The sequence below is a fragment of the Gossypium hirsutum genome, chromosome D07 (genome assembly GCF_007990345.1).
Source record: "Gossypium hirsutum isolate 1008001.06 chromosome D07, Gossypium_hirsutum_v2.1, whole genome shotgun sequence".
In the NCBI taxonomy this organism is placed as follows: Eukaryota; Viridiplantae; Streptophyta; class Magnoliopsida; order Malvales; family Malvaceae; genus Gossypium; species Gossypium hirsutum.
In genome coordinates, this window is record NC_053443.1 from 52,358,808 (window position 1) to 52,383,892 (window position 25,085).

At 30.8% G+C, this 25,085-nt stretch overlaps 1 long non-coding RNA gene across 1 annotated transcript; it reads right to left on the reverse strand.

The window, feature by feature from the left end:
- Positions 1 to 14,982: 14,982 nt before the first annotated feature.
- LOC107954938 (uncharacterized) lies at positions 14,983 to 17,557 on the reverse strand. The gene is made up of 2 exons (XR_001699767.2): positions 17,062 to 17,557; positions 14,983 to 15,263 (listed from the first exon to the last, which is right to left on the reverse strand). It is a non-coding gene; the product is annotated as an uncharacterized lncRNA (long non-coding RNA).
- Between the last annotated feature and the right edge of the window lie 7,528 nt (positions 17,558 to 25,085).

Genomic DNA, 25,085 nt, shown 5'->3' on the forward strand with positions numbered 1-25,085 from the left:
GTTAATTAAATAATAATTGATTGTAAATAAATACTAAAATTGTCAACTTTAAAGTTGAGACCCTACATCTTAAACTCGAGAATTGTTCATATTTATTATAGTTATAATTCATAATTAATTATAATTTATTTATACGTCTTTTTTTATTTTATATAACGATGAAGTATCATGTTATTATTCACTGGTTAAGCATAAAACTCATGCATAAATATGCATAAAATATTGGGTAAACTACAAAAATAGTCACTTTTGTTTGCCTCATATTTTATTTTAGTCACTTATGTTTAAAATGTTATGTTTTAGTCACTTATGTTATCATTTTTTTACGAAGTGGTCACTCTATCGTTAAGCTCCATTACCTCCCTAACAACAGTCCTACGTGGTAGTCCAAATGGGTTTTAAATGCCAACTTGGATGTCGTATGTGGCAGTCTAAATTAAATTTATTTAATTAAAAACCTATTTTCATCCCAGCAACTGGACATCTAAGTTGGCATTTAAAACCCATTTGGACTACCACGTAGGACTGCCGTTATGGAGGTAATGAAGTTTAATGGTAGAGTGACCACTTCGTAACAAAATGATAACGTAAGTAACTAAAACATAATATTTCGAACATAAGTGACTAAAATGTAATCTAAGGTAAACAAAAGTGTCTATTTTTGTAGTTTACCCTAAAATATTATTTTATAAAAAAATTAAATGTTTTAAAAAAGTAATAGTAGTTAATGGAATTAAAAAATTTCAAATTGTTATGAATATCTTAGTAAGTGGATGTCCATCAAGATCAAGATAAGTTTTGATATTCTTTAAATTCTTAGAGTCATTAGAAGTAGATATCTACTTCATTTATATTTCTTATCCCTATTAATAGAGACTTTGGTGAAGCTTTGTAAATATTCTGATTGATCAATAAAATGCGCTCTCTTTTGCTCTCCTATTTTCTTTGTTCTTTACTCTCTATATATTTATTTTATAACACGTTATCAACACGATTCTCTTTTAATTTTTTATCTCCATAAGTCACAAAAAAATTTCCTTTTCACCAAGCCTTACCCCTTTCAAGCAACAACCAATGCAATAATTAGTCACTCAAATTTGCTACTCAAGCTGTTGTCGATTGCCTTCTAGAGCTACTGTTATTTTAGTCTTCAATTGAGGCCTGCGCATTATGGGTAATCATTATGCAAAGAAATTTATATAATCTTTACGTGGTATGCTTTCCCCTTTGTTAATTGATTTTGGTAAAATTATTTTATGAAAAATATTATTACTTTAAGGTTTCTTTTAAACTAAGATTCTTTTATTAAATTATAATATGTATGATATTTGGATGATTAAATTATTGTTATTAAATATACTTGAAATTATTGTATTATATCTTTTAAAATTGAATTTATAAATATTTGATTAGAGCATCATAAGATTTTATAACATATATATGGCATTGAAATTTGGTACAATGTGTATCGGAAAACTTTCTAGTATCATACACGAAAATTTTGATTTTTTTTATTAAATGATTTTTTTACTATTAGATTATAAATGTTTTTACAAAAATAAAGTTGTTTTATTATTTGTAATAGTGCTCGTGATGATAGCCAGGGTGATAACAATGATGTTAAAGAATCTCAAGTATATTTTACTATATTTTTTTATTATATCATGTTTATTATAATTGGAGATTAATCAAGACAAAATAAATAGATAGATTTTTATTTGAAATCCACGCATGTTTTGCGATGGTGATTATGAAATAAAAAATCAATGGAGGCGTTTAGAAGCCTGTCCTACCATATTTGTTGCATTCCCCAAAATAAATGCAAACATAAAGAAAATAAAAGGTATAATCATGGACCACTAAAAGTGGGAATATAGTAATAAATAAGAGAACAATGAGAGTTCCCAAGATAACTCTTCAAAGGGTAAAGATAACCTATGTTATCAATGTGGTATGAAATATTATTGGCCACATGTGGCGTATGCCCAAATATTTTGTTTCTATTAATATTCTTTGAGGAATGATATGAGAATGTAGTAATGAATTTTATCATTACAAATATAAAATATTTATCTTATTTGGTACTGAAACAAACAAAAATTATTTCAATATTTGATAGTACAAAATTAGTTGAAAGCTCCAGAAGAGTTAATATATCAATATCTAAAAAGCACAAAATTTTTGATGGTTAATGTATTAGTTTTAAAATATATTCATTATAATGGATTTCATATTGGGATTGTGAATGAAGAAAATATTATATTTCATATGAATCCAAAGAGGATTGAGTTATTGATTATATTTATTACTTTTGCTATAAATTGAATTGATCGTGACTATCTTTATGATCTTCTTTTGTCATCATCCCCGTTAAGAGGTTGAAAGCGAAATACTTGACTGTGAAAGATCTACTTATGAGCAATAGAATATGGTAAATCTATCTAAAGCTCGTTATGGTTGGATGCACCTGAAGTTACAAGTTTTTTTTAAAAACTGTGAGTATAACTCTACAGTATTCAGAATAAGTTCTCAATTAAAATTACATGGAAAAATATTATTGATGAAACCTTGCAAGAGAGAACTTATTTAACTTTTCATGATTCAAATGTGCTCTTACGATAGCAATATCATGAAAAAAAGTACTTATGATTGAAAAAAGTTTTTAACCACGAAACCTAACCATTCCCTGAAGAGAATGTAACAATATGTAATAAATTCAAAAGACATAATATTTGATGTGGATATAGTAAATTGACTATAATAATAGTCAATGGGGATGGTCGTAATAAATTTTCTCACCACCAGAAGTGGAAAAATGAAGAAAGCAAGAAAAGAATAAGAATTTCCAAAAACTTTTTAAGAAGAGAGACCATTTATTTATGAAGAGTCATTGGTTATGTACCTATTGTACACTTGGAAAATAAGATTCACTCTCAAAGCTTGCTATTAATAGATTTTGATTGGATACAAAGTCTACTACTGAAGTTTAATTTGCTTACTTCTATTTGTCAAGATTCAACGTAGAACAAAAAAAATGTATGTCTTTAAATATTAAATAAACTTGATATATGATTTAAATATTCTGAGATGATATTATTTTTTAAGTTTTGATTACATGTGTTACATATTGTTTTAAGCATTTCATTTGTTCATGGAAGCGAATATTAACTAATTTATCTGTCGCTACAGTAGTTTTATAATTAAATAATATATTTGATTAAAACATATCTAATATACAAATTTATGTTAACAAACCAATGAATTTTATGGTTATTCAGATTTGATTTAGTTCAAAGAATTGTTAAATGTATAGTTCATACATTTTATATTATTTCATTTGTTAATTATTTAGAGAAATGACATAAGCAATTGTAAATGAAAAGTTCTATGAGCTTGAATGGTTGGATTTTGAATTAAATTTCATGCATATTTATGATGATGGTTATTAAAAAAATTTGCTAGTTTTTCATTATGTCATATTTTTTATGTTTGAGATGTGACGTTTATTGATATATTTAGTATAGACTTGTTTCTATACATGACATAGATAGTTATTCTTGGTTGTTAATTGATTATGCAAAACTCTTGTTAAAAGGATTTTAAAAGTATTTTGAATCGAACTCGGGACTTCTCGCATCCGAAACGAGAATCATACCACTAGACCAAATGTCCTGCATTTGAAGATTTTGGCATATTCCCTGAAGCTAATATTGCATATAACTATTTGAAAATTATATTTATTAACTTAGTGGCATCATAGACTTCACATTGATTTAGACATTCTTAGTAGTAAATGTCACAATAGTACTTATAAGTGGATACAAAGTAAAATGAATGATACTAAAATTATCAATTTGTTACAATTTAGTACAACTAAAACGTGCATTAAAGTAGACCAGAAGTTTGCTGATACAAATGCATTTACTACTTGGCGTGACTAGTTAGACCATTCTGGATCATATACGATGCGAAAATTAATTGAGAATTCATATGGACATTCATTAAAGAACCAGAAGATTCTTTAATTTAAAGAATTCTCATTTATTGCCTGTTCTCAATGAAAATTGATTGTTAGAAACTCACTAGCTAAAGTTGAGATTTAATGTCTTGCATTTCTAAAATGAATATGGGCTCACTCATCCACCATGTGGATGATATTGATATTATATGATTTTGGTAGATGCATCTACAAAATAAATCACGTATGTGTTATCAACGTGCAACCTGTTGTTTGCAAGATTGCTTGTTTAAATAATTAATTTTAAATCATGCTAGTAAGACAATTCATCTTGCTAGTACTGATGAGTTTACATCTCAGTATTTTATTGATTGAGTTTAAAAGGTTTTGTAAAAGTTTGTTATTTTTGCGTATAATGGTTTAGAAAAATTATTGATTTAACGTATCTGATTAATGTCTAGACCATTACTTATGAGAACTAAATTTCTCTTTCAACATGAGATTATGTTGATTTACGTGTTGTACGTATCAAGCCAATAAGTCATATTACAATTGGTTTTTGATCAAGAGCTAAATATTTCTTACATTTTAATTTTTGTATGTGCGTATATGTTCCAAATGCTCTACCACAACACACAAAGATGAGTGAATCCTCAAAGAAAGTTGGGAATATATATTAATTACAAGTCTAATAATACTATTTGTATTATTAGATGTTTTGAATGTATTGGGGATTCAATTGTGACATGATTTGTGATCACCATTTTGATTCGATAGTTTTCCCGACATTAGGAGGAGAGAAATAATAACTTGTAATGAGTTAGGGGGAGTGTAATTTGAACCAGAAGTTCAACAAGGATAACTCATTACAAGTTAACTGTTAGATGTATTTACAAACTTAATGAGAATAACCAAGTTTTATATACCATCTAATATTTTAATTTGAATCAAAGTCCCAGTAGAAAAATAAGTTAGAATAAATAATAGATTGATCGGTTTCAAAGATGAAATTTCTTTTAGATGGTCATATAGTAGAGGCGAGTGCTCCAGAAGAGACTCAAGACATAACTAATAAGTAAAACTCTGGAAGAGATTCAGGTACCTCAAATTAAAGATTAAAATAATGAAAATAAGAGATCTCGATAAGTTATGTCAATTTGAGAAAATGTGGAATCGAATAATAAAAGTGGTCGATAATGATTTTGCATGCAATATTCTTATTGAAATAATGAAATAAAAGGAGGATCTGGAATAAATCTATTGAGAAATATAGATATGAAATAAATTTATCAAAATAGAAAGTCGTAACTCAAGTACAATTAAATTTGTGGAGTTTTTGGACCAATAGTCCAAATATCTAAAGGTATAAAGCCAGTAAAGTGCAAATGAAGTAGTTTTGCAAAAGCAGAATAAAAATATGAAGTTTTCCGCTAAGTCTTAGCATTGATTATGAAAAGATATAATATTATTTTGTGGTGGATGCAATAACCTTTAGATATATTATTTTGACAATTCATAAAAGATTTAACTTGCGTCTAATGGTTGTTGTTACAACATTTTATGAACCAATATATAGTAAAGTTTATGTTAAAATCCTTGAAGGATTTAGGGTGCTAGAAGCATATTGAAATTCTTGAGAAATTGTTCATTTATATGAATTGAAATAATTTGAACATATGTGGTAAATAGTAGTTAAAGGAGGATTATAAAATGATCCAAAATACCTATTTGTGTTTTTATATAAGAATCATGATTAAAGTTTGCTATGATTATTGTTGAAACTCCTGAAGATATCAAACTGTATTTCCCCCCAAAATTTTTCCTCACTCATGACTTTCAAAAGAATGGTGAGATAAATGCTTAGCAGATACATTCAAATAGTCATTAAAAGTAGATATCTACTTCATTTATATTTCTTATGCCTATAAATAGAGACTTTGGAGAATCTTTGTAAATATTCTGATTGATCAATAAAATACAGTCTCTCTTTTGCTCTCCCATTTTCTTTGTTCTTTACTCTCTATCTATTTATTTTATAACACAAACTTTTTTCCTTGCTTTTACTTGAGAAAATTGAGGAGGAGATTGACAATTTCGATTAGAAGTGGGAACCCTAGCTTACTCCAAAATGCCCTTCTTTCAAGGACTAAAGTATCCATCTCTCCTTGTGATAATGACTAAATTCCTTTTATTTTACTAAGGAAGCAAAGATAAAAGATTTTTGACAAAAAAAGAGTAAAGGAGAATATATAATAATGAATATGCCTCTGGATAAATATAGGAAATATTTAGCACAAAAATTTAATTTAATTTAAATAATATTTTATATTAATTAAATTATAAAATAAGACCTTATTTTTAATGTTAAACAATAACTTAGATCACAATGATCCAATCCATATTACAAAATTTGTGTCCAAAATTTAATCCATATTAACATAAATGAATAATGGAATGATTTAATAAATGTAATGGAAGGTTGATGAAAAGAAAGGCAAAGTATGAAACAAGTGGGCATCTTTTTTGTTTCTATTCCTGCAATGATGACAAGCTAAAAGTAATAAAAGATGCTTAATTACCCACGGTTGATTCTACTCATGTACCTTTTTTTCTTCATCTCCCACCTCTCCCAAGAAATCTATTAAAAACAATGGGCGGTTTCATAAACTAATTACACTCTTCCTTTATTTCCTTTTCAAGAATATTATTTGAAACACATTTATGCTAATTTGAAAAAGTTACCACGTGTGGATACAACAACTATTCCAATAGATGCTAAAAAAAGTAGAGTGGGTTTATTTTCTGGGTATTTGAATGGAGTTGGAATCTTGAAATTATTCTTATTGACAGGGCCATTGTATTTTTTGGTGTTGAACTTGTTAATAAGGTTTACTTTGATATCTATACATTTTTTTGGTCCACTTTCTTGTACATGACAACTTTTTCCATTTCCATCCTTAAACTTGGAACTCCAAAAAGTTGTGATGGCATGACACTATGAGATTGTGTCATATCATCACCTGAAACTTTTAAAAATATAATTTGTTTATTTTTTTAGATTATATATATTAATTTTCAGGAGATGACATAGCATAATCTAAAAAGGTCATGCTGTTGCACTTTTACCTAATCGACATATTTAAGGCCTAAAAATTACCTTAACCCAAATTGAAAAAAGAGTATTGTTTTCAATATATGGAATTCTTAAAAGAAATTAAGGATAGGATGCAATATATTTTGTATATTTTAGATCTATTTTTTAAGTGTGTTGATATGAGGTTGGAGGTTGGTGGTTGAAATAGTTCAAGTTGTGATACAGTGTTAAGAGTTGCAGAGGGGGATCTGGAGAGAAAGTGGATGGCTTATTTTTCTAGTAAGAGGAAGGTCAATAGGCGTTAGGGATACTATATGTGGGCTCTAGATAACAAAAATCATATTTATCTCACTGTCAACAGACGTAGTATTTGTCCATAGTATTGGAATATATGTTAAATATCAAGTTTCAACAAAGGATTCATATTTGAAAGAAATCAAGATCATTAGAGCTCAAGTTTTTAGTTTAATAAATATATCAATTTTAATTGTTAGCTGGAATAATCAACTTCAAATCACCAAGAGGGAATGCGAATTGGCCTTTAAGAAAATGGTGGAAGCAAAGAAAAAATATTCAACAAAGAACACAACGATTTATAGTGGTTCGGCCCCTATTGCGTAGCCCATTATCCTAACTTTCCACAACTAAAGATTTTCTCAAATTCACTAATTTGATAATCTTTGAGGACAAGGTTTAACCATACAATCTCCCTTAAGATTTCTACCCAAAATCTTAAGCTTGCAATTCCCTTAAGGTTTTTACCTAAACCTTAAGATTCAACCCTCTCAAAGAAAATAACAAATAGCAAACTAAGAAGTAATCCTTACAAGATCAGAATGTTTGCCAATTAAGCAGAAGTAAACATGAATACTCTTGAGCTAAAGAATGACAATGAATGCTCACAAGTGTGTACAAGAAAAGTCTGAAGGAATTAAGCACTAAGGTTGTTTTGATTGATCTTTAAGCCTTATGATCTCTCTTGTTATTGTAGGACCTTTGGAAGATGGTATTTATACACTCTAATTCATTTCCAACTATTATGGTTGTTGAGGAAATAAATAGAGTCGTTGGGGATGAAAATACCAGATCATTAAATTCACCTACAACAAAAGGTATCGATACTTTGTCTACGGGTATCGGTACTATTAGCATTTAATACAAAGTTCAGTAACCGTTGGAGCTAAAGATATCAATACAAATGAACTTTTGTCGATACTATATAAAAAGTATTGATATTGGATCAATACTTAGATGGTTGAAAATAAAATATTAATTTGGTATCGATTTTAGAATGGGTATCGATAGTTTGAAAACTAACTATACTTAGCCAAAAGTATACTTTTTGGCTTGGAGCAATTGTAACGCCTCAAAGATTTAATCTTTGCTTTGATAAAAAATTAATGGTTAAATACCTATTTGGAAATGGAAGTTTGTGATTATGGATTTCGTTAGTGGGTTGCCTTTGACACCCACTAAGAAGAATTTTTTTTGGGTCATTGTGGATCGTTTGACCAAGTTTGCCCATTTTCTTTCAGTCAGGACCATTTGTTCTCTGCAAAAAGTGGCTAAGTTGTATATTTCTGAGGTGGTTAGACTTCATGGGGTTCTGGTCTCAATTATCTCTGATAGAGACCCTCAGTTTACGTCTTGATTTTGGAAGAAACTACATGAGGCTTTGGGTACTTGGTTAGATTTTAGTACTTCTTTCCATCCTCAGACTGATTGGCAGTAAGAGTGAGTGATTCGATTCTATAGGATATGTTACGAAGTTGTGTCGTCGACTTTCGTGGTAGTTGAGAGGAGTTTCTGCCGCTGGCTGAATTCACATATAATAACAGCTTTCAGTCTAGTGTTCATATGGCACCATACGAGGCTCTATATGGTTGTAAGTGTCGCACCCCTTTGTGTTGGGCTGGGCTGGGTGAAAAGTAGATTTTGGGTCCAAATTTGGTTTCTGAGACTGAGGATAAAGTTCAATTGATTCAGGACCATTTTAAGGCATCTTCTAATAGACATAAATCTTACGTGAATCTGAAAATGAGAGAGATTGAGTTTGGTGTGGGAGATCGGGTTTTCTTTAAGGTATTTTCTTGGAAAAAAGTTTTTCGATTCAGACGTAAGGGTAAGTTGAGCCCTGGATTCATTGGGTCTTATCAGATTCTAAAATGTGTTAGGTCGGTCGCTTATCAGTTGGAGTTGCCTCTGGAGTTAGATCGTATTCATGATGTCTTTCACGTCTCTATGTTGAGATGATATCGGTCTGACCCATCTCATATTGTGTCTGTTGAAGAGATTGAGGTAAGATCGGATTTAAATTTTGAGGAGGAACCAGTTCAGATTCTGGATCGAGAGGTTAAGGTATTGAGAAGGAAGACCATTCTTTTGGTTAAGATTCTGTGACAGAATCATGACATTAAGGAAGCCACTTGGGAACATGATGACTCGATTCGAAACAATATCCACATCTGCCTGAATTAGGTAAATTTTGAGGCCGAAATTTCTTTTAGGGGAGGAGAGTTGTAACACCCAAAAAATTTGAGTTTTAATTTACTAAAATTTTTCAAATTAAGTGATCTTCTTCAATGGTCAATTCTTTTGGATATGTGTTTGAGGTCATGTGTTCAAATCTCGCTCTTTGAAATTTTTACTATTTTTGTTTCTGTCCTTATCTATATTTATAGGACTTAAATTTTATTTTCACATAACTTGTGCCAAGAGTGAGTCTACTAGTAGGGAGTCAGTTTATCTTTTAGATTTTATTTTATTTTATTTTGAAATTAAAAAAAGGGGATTTCTCAAAATCTTTCCCCACTTGACACGTTTCTTCTTTTCTCCCTATTCTGTTCATTTTGTTTCTCTTTCCTTTTCACATGGATTCTAGTAAAAGAAGGTCTTCAACTTTTCTTTCTTCCTTTCTTGATTTTGTTTCCCCAAATTTTCTGTGTTCTAGACTGGTTATTCTTGTGGTACTCAAATTCATTGGTTGGTGTTGATTGAATTGTTTATAACTCGATTCTTGTGTAAGTATTGTCTATATTTGTTTCTTTTGTCACTGAAGCTCTTCCTTCCGTTATTTGTTTTTTTTGCTAAGTTGGGGTTTGAGTGCTGCGTTTTCTATTATTAATCTTTTGGGTTATCTAGGTGAAGGTCATGGAACGATTAATCCACTAGAGGATTAAGGCTTGTGAAGGTGTTGTTTACGTCCAAAGATACGAGATTTATGCCAATTTGGAATTGTTGTGGCTGTTTGGGTTAATCGTAATGTGGATTGGATTGATATTTTAGGAAAATCGAGGTAATGTGCCTTGCCACTATAGCTAACACTTCTTGATATTTGATTTTTTATTTTAATAACTTATATTTTGAAATAATTTGATTAGAATTAGAGAGTGGACTGAATATGGATGGGTGTATAATAATAATTTAATGTCTTTAAAATTTGATGGTGTGACTTAATTTTACTGGTGCCTAAAAACATTAATTTTTAAGATCATCCAAGTATAAATTATTCTCTTATTTATAACCTATTCTATTCTAAGCGGTGCGTTTCATATTTTTCTCCGTTAGACTGAATCTTGTCACTAATGAGACCATCTGGCTCCAAAGGCTAAATCTTCATGTGGAAGCATTCCAAGTCGCACATCCTCATCAACGAAGGTCATTAAAGGCTTGGGGAATAGATAGGAGAGGAAATAAAAGAGAAAAAGAGAAAAGGCACTGGTTTATTAGGCGGCTGTTGAAGAAAGTAATTAGGAAGACGCAAGATTACATGGGAGAGACAGATTGACATTAATGTGGGAGCTAGCTCAGAATCTACCCATTATGCCATAACACCACACACTAAATATTCTACTCCCAAAACAATGTTGTTGGCCACATAAATCTATCTTTTTGCTTTTGATTTGGACCCTATATAATATTATTTCTTTCATTAACTTCACGTGAATTTGTTCAATTTTGGTTTGACAAATAATCAAACACTAAGATATGTGGAATCATATACGCCTTATTCCAAAATGGATCGACTTTCCCTCACATGACTTTTCTCTTTTCTTTTCTTTTCTTTTTTAAATGAAAAAAAATTATTTATCACTTTAACTAGGAATCCCCAGTCTTTAATTTAGGCTTAATATTCCTATACTCGATAATGACATTTGAAAATAAGTAAAATATCATACAAAAAACGATATGACATAAAAAAATCCCATAAACACTATATACAAAAATGTCAAAATATATCAAATAAATAAATTATTAATAATATTTAAAAATTATGTAAAATTATTACAAGTTAAGCACAATTAAAACATGAGAAACAACATAAAAACAATACAAACACATAGATACGAATATATTATCTTCAGTCTATTATTATAGCTCATGTTTCATGTTTTTTTTACAATTTCAGCATTTTACTTAATTGTAATTAGTGTATGCATGTTGGTTACTTCCTAATTACGGTTGCTATATATAGAGAACTAGTTAAACATTATTGTTGAACAATTTTGGGTTGAAAAAGAAAAAATAATTTAGGGTGAGTTTGAATGAAAATTTTCAATATTTAACCTTTTAAATGTGTCTGATAATTATTTTAATTTTTTTATTAAATATAAAATTTTCAGCAAAAAAATGTTGAATAAGATAAGTAGATAAGTAGCTATTTATCATTTAATGTAAAAAATATTAAGTTATTTTTATTTTATTAAAAATTAAAATAAATTATTTTTAAAAAAATGATATATTCAAATTACTTTATTTTTTCCAAAACTATTTAAAATAATATAAAATATTACATTAATAAAATTAAAACTAAGAAACTACCCAAAAAAAACTAAGAAATAGATCATTTTAACTTTTATCAAATAATATAACTATATTTAATATTTATATTTAATAATTTAGTAAATGATTTTTTAATAAATTTATCAAACACCCGTAATTTAGAAAAGAAATCTGGGTTAAAAAATGTGTTAAAAAAAGTCTTATTAAAAAATATACGATTTAAAAATTTTAAGCATTTGGCATTATTATGAAAGAAGTTGAGTAAAAATATGAAATAATAAAAATATATGCTTGAAATAATAAATGTACAATAAAGACATTTTATATGCTAATGAAGCTTTGATATTGTAAGTTAAAACATAATTTTTATGTTTTTTGAGTACTTTCGTAATAAAAAAAAAATCTGTTAGATAGACTAAGGGCTCCTTTGGATGCCCAGTTACTACCAGTGCAGCACGTTTACCTTTGATTTTGGTGCAATCGCACCACGTATAGCTGTTTGGATAACATTCAAATTTGGCCAGTTAAAATCCTTCAACGCACTGGAGAGGAAATTTTAGACTGGAGTGTTAAACACCAGTAAACAAAAAGAAACGTCAGTGGGTAATATTTTTACCATTTTATTTTTCATATGAGTGTGAAAATAAGACATTTTAATATTTTAATGTTATAACTATTATTTAAATAAATACAAATATAATAATTTATAGGATAATAAATATAAATAAATAGAATATTAAAAGATACATTTTAATATTTTATTAAATGAATTTATAAATTCACATATTTTAATAATTTAAAAAAGTAAAATAATTTAAAAAACTTATATTATATATCAATTCTAATTTGATGTCCTTAATAGTCATTTCTTATTCTCATCTCACCGCTACAGCTGCGTTTGAATCCAAACACACACTCCACCATTGTTTCTAATCTCACCGCTACAGTATCCAATCTCACCGCTACAGTAATTAATCTCACCGCCACCGCTGTTTTTAATCTCACCGGAGGTAAACACACCACCCATCCAAACTAGCCCTAAACCAATAAGTAATACTATTATCAACTTGTGGCAAATTTAAGGGGGCCGGAGGGGACTCTGGTGCCCTCTAAAATGAAATATTTTTCATTTAGGTCATTTTATAGTTTATAAAATTTTAAATTAGTAATGATAAAATTGCACTTTCACCCACTCAAATATGACAAAATTTTAATTTAGTCCTTTAAAATTTATAAAGATATGGTTATTAAAATGATAAAATTATATTTTTACTATCGTAAAAATATATAATTTAATTTCGACCCCTTTAAAAAAATTTTTGGATTCACCCCTATTATCGACCTATATTGACTTTGAGTGCAAAAGTTTAAACAAACCAAAATAGAGTGAATAGGATGATAATAAAGGTCCAACATGAAATCTAATCACATGGATTTTGAGTGAAGAAAAAAAAAAGGGGGTGAGTAGGAAGGATGGGGAAAGGTTCATTCATCATAAATCATTGTCAGGAAGAAAGAGAGGGGGATGGATCTAAGTTTTCCTTTTGTTGGGGATATGTTTGCAGGACTAAACGTAGGTGTTTAAATATAGGGGTGGGCTATGTGGATCTACCTAAAGTGCTAAAAGCCTAAAACAAATCTTCTCATTTCAAAATAAAAATATATGCTTGTCTGCCATTCAGCTATAAGAAGGGGGTCTATGTTCAATTTCGGGTACTTTACTTACACATCTGTTAAAAGATATTTATTGCGGACTTGGTTAAACACAAATTCCCAATCTTTTAAACGTGTTAGAATTATGAGGTATAAATCAAATGATAACGATAATAATAATAAGAATAAGGCAATGTTTTGTTTTCATGATAAATTGCATTCCCCAATGGTACAAAATTTTCATTAGAGCACAAGAACAGCACACAAACCCAATCTAGTTTAAATAGAGTGTAAGCCCAGGAAGCTCAAAATAAGTCCAACACCACCCACACCTTAAAGAGAGAAAATATCAACACAATTTCAATTCCAAAAGATTTTTTTTATTTGTAGGTATTGGACTCTACCGATTTGGGTGAGAGCAAACTCGGAGTAACTCAGTTTGTTTGATTGTATCCTGTGTGTTGATTTGATCCTCTAAAGAATTAGAATTTACTTCTTAAGGTTTAATTTTCTATTATGGTTGGGGTTGAAAAGTGTTTATGAACAGTATGATAGAAAAGTAATATAGGAAAATGTGGTTTGAGTATTTTTCATAGCTGCCAAAAATTGTAGTGAGAAGTTAAAATGATTAATTAAACATGATGATGAAAAGTAAGTAATGGATTAATTTAAATGATATTTGAAAAAATAATATAGTGGAACATAACATAAAATAATTAAATACTTTTAAATAATTGATATAAATTACTTTTTAAATTTTAAATAAATATCAAAATTATATTTTACTAAAGTGTCGATTAATTTAAATAATATTTTAAAAAGTTAATATATTGGTGCATAACATAAAAAATTAAATTTTTTTAAATAATTAATATAAATTACTTTTAAAATAATTAACATAAAAATTCAATATTTTTAAATAATTAATATAAATATTTTAAAAATCATATTTTGCTAAAGTGTTGATTTTAAACTATGTAATAATCACTAGCTAAATAAACACTAGATTAAAAAGAAAACCAAGAGTAATTGAAGTTTTTATTGCTAATTATGTTCCATCACTGGAAAATTGAAGGAAAAACATAAGAATGAGATGAGAAAATTAGAGAAGTGGATGAGAAGAAATTGACAGTTTGCAACAGAATACACATGCCATTTTCCTTCCCTTTCTTGCTACCTATACTCACTAGAGGTGCTCATGGGCCGGACCCAGAAAAAATGTTCAGCCGATTGCTAAGTCCAGGCCGGCCCGGCCCGAAATATGAGCCTGAGATTTTGCCCAGACCCGACCCGTGGAGAAAATATGAAGCCCGGGCTCGGACCGGCCCGGCCTGTTTTGCTTTAAAATCTAGAATTTCTTTCGCATATCATATTCTTCTGGAACATTGGACCAATGCAGGTCCATTCAATTATTTCACAAGAACCACCACCACATTCCAATCTGTTAAAAATTCTCCAATAACAGATTTAGCCAAGTCACTAATTAGATCATGCATGAGAAAATAAGTACCCTTCCATCTCGATTGTTAAAAAACTGACCTCAATCTCAAATCTTTGAAGTAGCCATCCACAAATGAATGAGTTTTTCTATTTGAAATTCATAATGTTTAGGAAAATATGAACAATAAGCAAAGCAACGCTTTAAATAGGATGAAAGATGATAATAACTCAATTTGAATGCTGGAAGAATATTGCATGCATCATCAGGTAGGTCCCAAAAATTTCTATGTAATATTTTACACCGTTCATCAGCATCTAGTTTATAACGGAGAAGACCTGCAAGTGTTTTTATAGCCAAAGGAGACCATCAAATCTTTTAACAATTGCAACATTTTTCAATCTTGAAACTAGAAGAATAAAAAATTCTGTATAAGACTATTAAATTAAAAATAAAAATAAAAATAGAAAAGATCAAGAGAATAAAAATAAAAAATCATTTCAAGCTTGTGATCTCAAGGTCAAGAGAGACTGGTGTTTTTTCTCATACTTGACAAAATCAAACTGTATTATAATTTCATGTATTATAATTTCATACATGATTTCAATACAAGAAATTATACATGTAAATATATACATATTAGAAACTAACATATACATATATCAATTCATACTAAATTTCAAAACTAGATCTTATACATGTATATATATAAAATCGAACCTCATATACTTATATAATGACATATCTTAATTCGATACAAAAGCATATACATATATATATTTGCATGCTTATTCGAAACTACTTAAACAAGTATAATATACATATTATAAATCCAATCCAAAGGTTTATACATGTATATACCTATGCATTTATTCGAACCTTATGTACACATATATATACATACCTTTGATTAAACCAATAATTTATACATGTATATACATGTGTGAATTCGAACCTTGTATATATATATATAAACTTTATACTTCAACTAAATTCAATAACATTTATGTATATACTTATATACCATTCATACTTTAACTAAATGCAAAGGCCTATATAAGTATATACCTATATGTTCGAACATTAAAACAGTATATTAATCATTCATACTTTAAATTTATTCAACCAATATACTTTAAATTATAATTCATCAAAGTTGAATTATAACCAAAGTTGATAACCATGCAAGATTTACTCAATTTGTTTGAAAATCTTAAGCAGAAGATTCTCCGAATTGCTGAAAACAAAGCAATAATTCATGACTCTTATGTTGATTTTGAAGCTAAAATTGTTTATAAGAATGAGTTAAATTGTGAGTATTCGAATATATGTTCTGGCAATGAATACTTTAGTCACTTAATCTTTATATCATTACTCCTTAATTTAATAATTCAAACAATATCAATAATAATGTAAGCCCAATTCCTAGCAAAGTTACTGTCAATCATATGTTTCAATAATCCTTCATTCATACTTCACTCACCATTTCTCAATATGTAAAAAGTAATTTTCATTTTTTCTTTCTCTAGGTCTTGATAGAGAAGACAGAAAATTTGAAAAAAAAAGTAATTCTAATCGATGGATTACTATGTAAAGATAAAAAGAGAAGAAGATTAATAATTTTTTAAATATATATTTTAGAACTAATTCACATATCTTATTCTCTCTGTTATATCACTCCATTTTAAAATGGTTGCTTTTATGCATTAAGATGATAACCAAAGATGAATTATAACGAGCAAGTGCCACAGACAGATGAATAGACCAAGATACCCTTCTATCTTCCATAGGTGACCTCCAGGAAAAACAACATGATCAGCCAATCCAAAACAGGACAAAATCCAGAACAGTCCAACATTTTAAACTCAACAGATACCAGAAACAGCTGTCTCTCTTAGTATTTGAACTCAACCTTTATGTAAAACTCAATTTAAAATAGTTCGAGAACACAATCAAAATCAAAATCCCCCCTTGATATGTAAAGTGTAAACACAAACAAAATCCCCCCAAGATTTAGTGTCTCAAAATCAAAATCAGAACACCGTTAACAGTAAAAATCAAAATCACAACCAACATCAAAAAGCAAAAAGGGGAGAAGACGTTAAAAAATTAGGAAACCGTTAACAGCAAACTCACCTTTGAAATTCAAAGGTAGAAGATGTTGAAGGCTAGATTCGCTGGAAGCACCGTTAGAGCGGAGGTGGAGTCGTGGAAGGCCGGTCACCAGAGGTGGAATGGTGGATCGGGCGAGGTGGGTTTCCGATTTGGGGGAAAAAAGGGAAGGGAAGGCGTTAGGTTAGGGATTAATCAGAGACAGAGACACGGGGTCGGGGAAATGGGGAGGGGAATTGGGAATGGGAAATGTTAAATTGTTAATCTAATAATAAATTAAAAAATAAAAAAATATATTAATTAGATCCGGGCCGGGCCTGGGCCAAAAAAATTTTACCCGAGGCCCGGCTCGTTTTTAAAACGGGCCTATTTTTTTTACCCGAGCCCATATTTCAGACCTATATTTTTACCCGAACCCTCTCAAATTTCGGGCAGGCCTTCGGGCCGGGCCGGGCTGCCTAACCCATGAGCACCTGTAATACCCACTCCTCTCACACAACAAAATCACTAAGTCAATGCTAATGTGGATCCATTACAAAGTCATTATATTTGTTAGGTGGCCTCGTGTTATTCTCTTTGGATTTTTTTGGCCAAATTGCTTAGTCCCAGCATCCGTTGAATCTTGCTGATCTATTAAGCCAATGTCCTTGTTGTTTGCAACAATACTTCCCCCATTGGAAAGAACCTAGTCCTCAAGGTTGTAATAAGGAAAACTCTTGAGTAATTCATCCTTGTCTTCCCAAATAGGTGTATATTGAGGAAACTCTTCCTAGTTAACAAGCCATTGTTCAACGAAATGTCCCAAATAATTGATCAAGTGTAAAGGTGTAACCTAATTATCTGCAGTACCAATGCACATGCAAAGCAATGAAACATAGAAAATTGAATGTATTTTGGCCGACTTGAGAAGCTCCAACTTGTAAGCAATTATTCTAATACGCTTAAGAACTTTATAAAGACTAAAATATTGCCTCCTTGACTTGTGGTGGCATTGGAGTCAAATTGAGGTTTGACGACGCGGATGCAGCTTGACGTACATCTAATCGCCTTCATTAAAGATAACTTCTCGACACTACTGATCAACCAATTGTTTCATATGAGCTTGAGCCTTCAACAAGTTCTTCTTGAGTAGTGTCAATAACTCATCATGTTGGAGCATGTAACCATTAACCACAGAATGCCAGCTGAATCTTGTCTATAATGGCTGATAGTCGGAGGAAAACGCCCATAGAGTATCTCAAAAGGAGTCATTTGAGCTAACATTTGGTATGAAATGTTGTACTAAAACTCTACGCATGGTAACATCTACAACCAATACTTCGAGAAAACAACGACATAACACTTCAAATACATTTCAAGACACTTATTGTAACACCTTGCCCAATAAAGCCACTGTATTCTAGTATTGTTATTAGAAGTAAGACTTACAAAATAGGTTTTGAATGAATATGATACTAGATATGACTAAGTGCTCGAAGACTATAGAATGTGCCTTTGGGCAAAGTCTTTATTAAGGCAAGCTTAGTGGCCTGGCGGACTCCCTTACAGGGTAGACGCTACCCCAACTGATGTACATTAATGTTTATTCCTTAAGTGCTAAGCCCTTAGTTTAAAAGAATAGTCAACTTTATTATTATTTTATTTGGAACCATTTAGTTGGTCTAAAGAGTACTAGTTGGAATGAGACAAGGTTTCTGAAACTAAAAGGACATGTATTTAAGATGAGAGAGAATGTTATTAGTCACAGGTGCCGAAAGAAGGGTAGTGGGAGGATAAACTTGACCACTAAGTTTTTCTTTTGTGTGCACTTGTATAAAGACAACATTGGCTTCTTGATCAAGTTTGGTGTTTTCTTTGGCAAACTTAATTTTTCTCTCCGAAAAAACTTTCTCTGCATTTTCTAAAAAAACTCAAAAACTAAGACTTGCCTGAAGGATCGAGTTCGCTGTATTCAGAAAACTCTACCGACATTGGTACATGGTAAATACCAATGAAACTCAAGTTATTTTCATGGTTATTTATGGGGCCCTAGAGCTTTATGCTTTAGGGTTAGTTTAAGGGAAACAATGAGGAAACTTTCAAATTCTAGGTTTCCTGTTAACACTCTTATTAGACATGTTTAGTTTCTGGTAAAATGATCTGATAAGATAACTCTTCATGTTATAGCTCAAGAAAATCTTGAAAGCTCCTGAGATAAGGGCAAGGGTCCTACTTTCTGAGCTTTTCTACAACTTGTCTGGTGAGTTCCTTCATACTCTATGAGTGTGTTATGTTTTTGTTCATGTCTAGTATAAGGTAAGTTTACCTATTCTGTAAAGGTAAAGTGTTTGCACCAAAGTAACAAATGCTTATTGCGAAAAGTCTGGTCTGGCATATCTGTATAAATGTTATAAGGGCTTTACTTCGTGTTGAGTTAATACCTGCATACTCTGAAAGGAACCATATGGTCTGAACAAAAATGAAATGAAATCATGGCATTGTCTTCAATGATATGAGCATTGAACTGGCAGATCATGATACATGAGAATGGTTATGTAGCATCTAATAGGGCAAGTGTAATTGCAAACCAGATTGGGAAAGCATGAAAAAGGAAAAGAATGTATGAATGATATGATTTCTAAACACGGACTAGGGTTTTTGGCCAACATGAAGAAGGTTGTTTGCATGAATACATAGGTGTAATGTATGTGCCAAAGGAAATTAGTCTGCTATAAGGTCTATGTAAGTTCAGTACTTTACAAATCGGTGAATTGTATAAAGTTTGTTTATGTATAGTATTCACCAATGAACAAAATATGTGTTTCATTGAGTTAGGAAGGTTTATTTGATTATCGTATGTATAGTTATCTTAGTGTCTGCTCTAGAACTCACTCAGTTTTATGAACTTACTCCATCACCTTTCCTTCTCAGGATCATTGAAGAAAGAATTACCAAGGACCACGCTAGAGGATATTTTCTATCATGAGATTTCTAGTGAGTTTGTTTTATGCATGATCATGAGGGTGGCATTAAGGCTTAAGATTTTATAGAATGATATTTTTCCCTAACTCTTGTAATGAAGCTTATGATCTCGATTTGTAATGGTTTACTTCATGATTTTGTATTTCAAAAATATTTGTTATCTTAAGTTAGCTTTGATGAAGTCTAACTTCTTTTCAAATTGTGTTTGGAAAAAGGGAAAGGATGTAAGACTGTAATGCGCCATTCTTGGATCCTCTTCAAGGGTCAAGTATGGGGTGTTACACTTATTAAGTGTTTCAGTTTGACCATTTGGTTACGAATGATAAGGCGTGCTATTGGCCAAGGTAGTTCTTTGCAAGCGATGTATCTCGTGCCAAAAATCTGTCATAAAAAAAACATCACGATCGATAACAATCTCGACAAAAATCCCATGAAGGTAGATGATTTCTAAAAATAAAGACATTGGCAACCAATTGCTAGTAAAATTGGTGGGCAACCCAATGAAATGCCCATACTTGGATAATTGATCCACTACTACCATAATAACTATTTTATCTTTAGAGATTGGTGTCCTGATAAAAAAAAGCCATAGCGATCCCTTCTAAAAAAATTAGGAATAGGCAAAGGTTGCAAAAGACCATTCGATGACAAAAAGGAGGCCTTCATCTGTTGACATTCCCCAACATACTTGTTAACATCTTCGCATCAAGTGGTGCTAGTAAAAATTAGAAGAAAGTAAATAAAATGTCTGAGCCACCCTTACATGTCCCCCCATTAGAGAGGAGTGAAATTCATACAAATTTTTGAAACACAAAGGTGAATTAGAAAGAACAACACATTGAAGATCAACTTGCTAATATCATTGAAGATCTAGTAACTCTAAACTTTCTTGACAAGCCAAATGAAGGTCATCTACAATAACAAACTCGTGATGGGAACAAGCAAATAAATTAAGAGAGAGAAACCCGAGATAAGGCATTAGTAGCATTATTGTGCTTCCCTAGATGATAAAAATATCGAAATCATAACCAACCAATTTCCCAAGTCAATGTTTTTGCTTCGATGTTTGAATAACCTAAGTAGTAAGGTTCTTTAGAAACTATTGGTTGGAAAGAATAGTAAATTTAAGCCCCAGCAAGTATTGGTGCCTTTTGGCCACTGCTTAAGTATTTGCGTACATCTCACATTGATATGTCAATGCTTTTTACATTCAAGCACATAATTTTTTACTAAACAAAGCAATAGGGTGCCAACCTTGAGACAATATCGCCCCAATGCAAATCCTCGAGGCATTTATTTGGGTCATGAAAGGCTGAGTAAAATTAGGTAATTGTAAAACTAGAGCAGAACTCAATCATTGTTTGAGGTCTTCAAATGTCGTAGCAGCCAACGGTGAAAAAAAACTACCTTTCTTAAGTAGATCAAATAAGGGACCTACAATAGTAGCATAATGTTGGATAAAACGTTTATAGTAGCTGGAAAGAAGAAGAAAGTTGCGTAGCTCCTTAACATTTTGTGAAATTGACCACCATTGTATAGCTGCAATTTTATCCAGATCAACAACTACATCATCCTTGGAAATAAGGTGGCCAAGATAATTGACAGTAGTTTAACCAAAGACACACTTGGAATGTTTAGCAACCAATTGGTTGGCTCGAAGTAATTGAAAAACCATTCAAACATGTTGTAAATGATCCTCCCAAGTGGAACTATAAACCAAAATATTACCAAAGAATACAAAGATAAATTGTCGGATGTACGATTGAAACACATCATTTATAAGGCCCTAAAAAGTAAGTGTGTTAGTTAACTTAAATGGCATGTCCAAAAATTCATGATTATTGTCATATGAACAAAAAATGGCTTTCTCCTCATTACCTGCTTTGATCTGGATTTGGTGGTACTATTGAGAAATGTGTCAATATAGTAGTAAACATGTAATTGTTTCCTATTTATTTGAACAATGAATAAATAAATAAAGTTAATTTCATATTTCACTATTATGTCTTTTGTATTTATGTGTTTTATATTTTGCATGCATGGTGAAATTGTGACAAGTAAATATTAGCTCATTAATTGTCTAAGTTCAAACTGAAGATAAGTGGCATTGTAAGAACGTTTACATTGCAAGAAAGATAACTTACTTCAATAGATAATCTAAATGACTCCGTAATCCCATAAAAGGATTAAGGTGAGCATTTGATTAAAATACTGAGAATGATTATTATGTATTCTAAAATTTCAATTGGGGAGATGGCTAGTCTTGGCTATCGGAGCAATTGACTCCACAGGTAGAGACATAGATGTATTCATTGGTAGAATGATACATTAGACTGGACCCAAGATGAATTAATTCTTAATCTATTTGTGAATTAATTCACTTGTGACGTTCAAGCTGTGATTTACCTAAATCCTGAGTTAGCCACTGACTATGTGCATCCAACTCATGTGCTTTGATATACGTGAAGGACTATGCTCTAAAGATGATCGAGCCCATAGCCAGTATGTTGGGTACATGACTTGTGTATGGCATGGCTTTACTAGAAATAGTGGAATTTATAGCTCAATTAAAGAGTTAATGATGTTCTCTCATTGGCATTATGTGGATTGATAATTATGGAATGTGCCCATAGGTTTCTTATTCTCGAATGAACAATTTATCATAATCATTTGTTGACAGTGATCATATTAATCATTAAGAAAACACAATGGTGACAGTTAGATAAAATAAGATTGTATTGAGTGAATGAATTTATCTCAAAGGAATCAAGGATATCATATGAGGGTAACACACACATGACAAAGTCATTGGACAAAGTAGTTGGATGAAGTGCTTTCGTAAACAATATACAATACAGAGTTTTCAATCATGGTACTTCTTGTGGACTGACTCCATGATTAAGTATGTAAGGATTATCAGAACGATGCTTCTGACATAATTGCAATTGCTAAAGCCTAATTGTATATGTCTGATTGGTCCTTCCGCTAACTCAACCAGAGCTTGATCGGACTGCATTTGAATCTGAAGAAAATTCTATGACATTGGAAATAATTTAATTGAGTTTATTTATTCGATGTGGAATTAAATTAAGTGGTCGTGAGAATTGTTCAACTAGAAAATTTGATTAAAGAATTTTCTTGAAAAATTAATTTAGAAAATCTAAGTGATTTTTAGAAAAATTAATTTTGATCAAGTAAAATTAAATTAATTAGATTAATTAAAATTAATATGATATTTTTGAAAATTAATTTTCAAGTCAAACAATTGGCCCAATGGGTAATTGAACTTGAAAATTGGACCTAAGATAGTAAATTGAGTCTGGGAGCCCAATATCGAGACCACGACCCAAAACTGGTCGAACCGGACCAATGGTCCAACTGGTGGCTAGACCGGATCGGTTAGATCGTCATTGACTTGAATCAAATCGGTAGCAACCGAACCGGATCGGGGTGCCGTAAGGGTGTCACACTTGCATCACCGGACACGGCGGTGTCGACGGCGACGTCCCGGTGGCTAGCGAGAATTGGTTTTCGATGGTTGAGTAGTGGAAAACTTACACCTTTTCTGGGACTTTACTAGAGAATTTGATTTTAAATTTGTTATTCCAAAAATATTATTTTAATAGTTTAATATTAAATTTAATTTAATAACTATCTTAATAGTATTTTATTAATTTAATATTAAACATATTATGTTAATATTAAATTTAATTTAATGTTTATATTGTAGATAATCATTCTATTATTTTAATAAGATTTAATATTAAATTTAATCTTCTAGTATTCATTTTGATAAATATTATATTAATTTAATATTAAAGTGATTTTAAGTTTAATCATAGTTGAGTTCTCTAGACTCTCCCCATATAAAGAGAGCATTGGGTTATTATTTCACACACACTTGAGTTTAAGAGAAAGTTGTAGAGAGAAAATTATCTAAAGAGATTATTTTAGAAAATTTCTAAAGATATTTTTCTGATTTACAACTTGACCCAAAAGTTTAGATAAATTATGAAATTACCTCATTGGTAATTTTTGTGAATTTTTTTTATTCGAAGCAAGCCCACACTCGACAAGCGTGAGCTTGAGGATAGTGGAGAAGACTACTCAGTCGAAGCACTCATCCTAGATGAATCAAAAAGGTACAATTTTGATTAAGTTTTTATTACTTTAGATATCACAACCAATATCTTGTTTTAGAAAAATTTTAAAACTTTGGTTTTTCCCTAAATTTATTTCCCGCTGCGTTTTCCAAACCCGTTTTTCCAATAGGTACCCTACCAATAAATCTAGCTTAGTAAAGTATTGAGCACCGTGAAGTTCATCAAATAATTCATCAATAAATGGTTTGGGGAATCAATCATGAACTGTGATGGCATTAAGAGCTTGATGGTCCACACAAAAATGCCATGTGCTAGCCTTTTTTTGAACCAACAAAACTAAAGATGAAAATGGGATAGAACTTGGCCGAATAATCCCTTCATAGAGCATCTTCAAAAACAATTTCTTCATTTCTTGTTTCTAAAAATGGTGATAATGATAAGGTTGAACATTAACTGGATATTTTGGAATCAAGTGATAATGTCATCTCTTGAACAAGGTGGGGGTAAGCCTTGTAGTTTTTCAAAGACATCCGAGTAGTCAACCAGTATTTCGGTCATGCTCAGAAGAATGGAAAAGAAATATCAATAGATGAAGGAACAAGCTCCAATCGAAAGAAAACAACATGAGAGTAATGCAAAAGATGCAAACAATTCAATTGGGCTGGTTGAAAAACCAATGTTGTATCCCTTTGCCACATAATTCGTTTACCCTCGTGTTGAAACACCAATTGAGAAGTGGCATAATTAGTGAGAATAGGTCCAAGCGTTACTAACCATGAAACACTCAAAACCATATCCCAAACTTGAAGAGTAAAAACATAAAAATTAACCAAAATAGTGTGATCTTGAATAACCAATGAAACATGTTTCACAATACTTATGCGAAACAGACAAGCACCATTTCCCACCATAACAAAAAAAAATGTATGGTTTCAACACTAAGGCTCAAGAACTTAGTGATTTGAGTTTGTACAAAATTGTGAG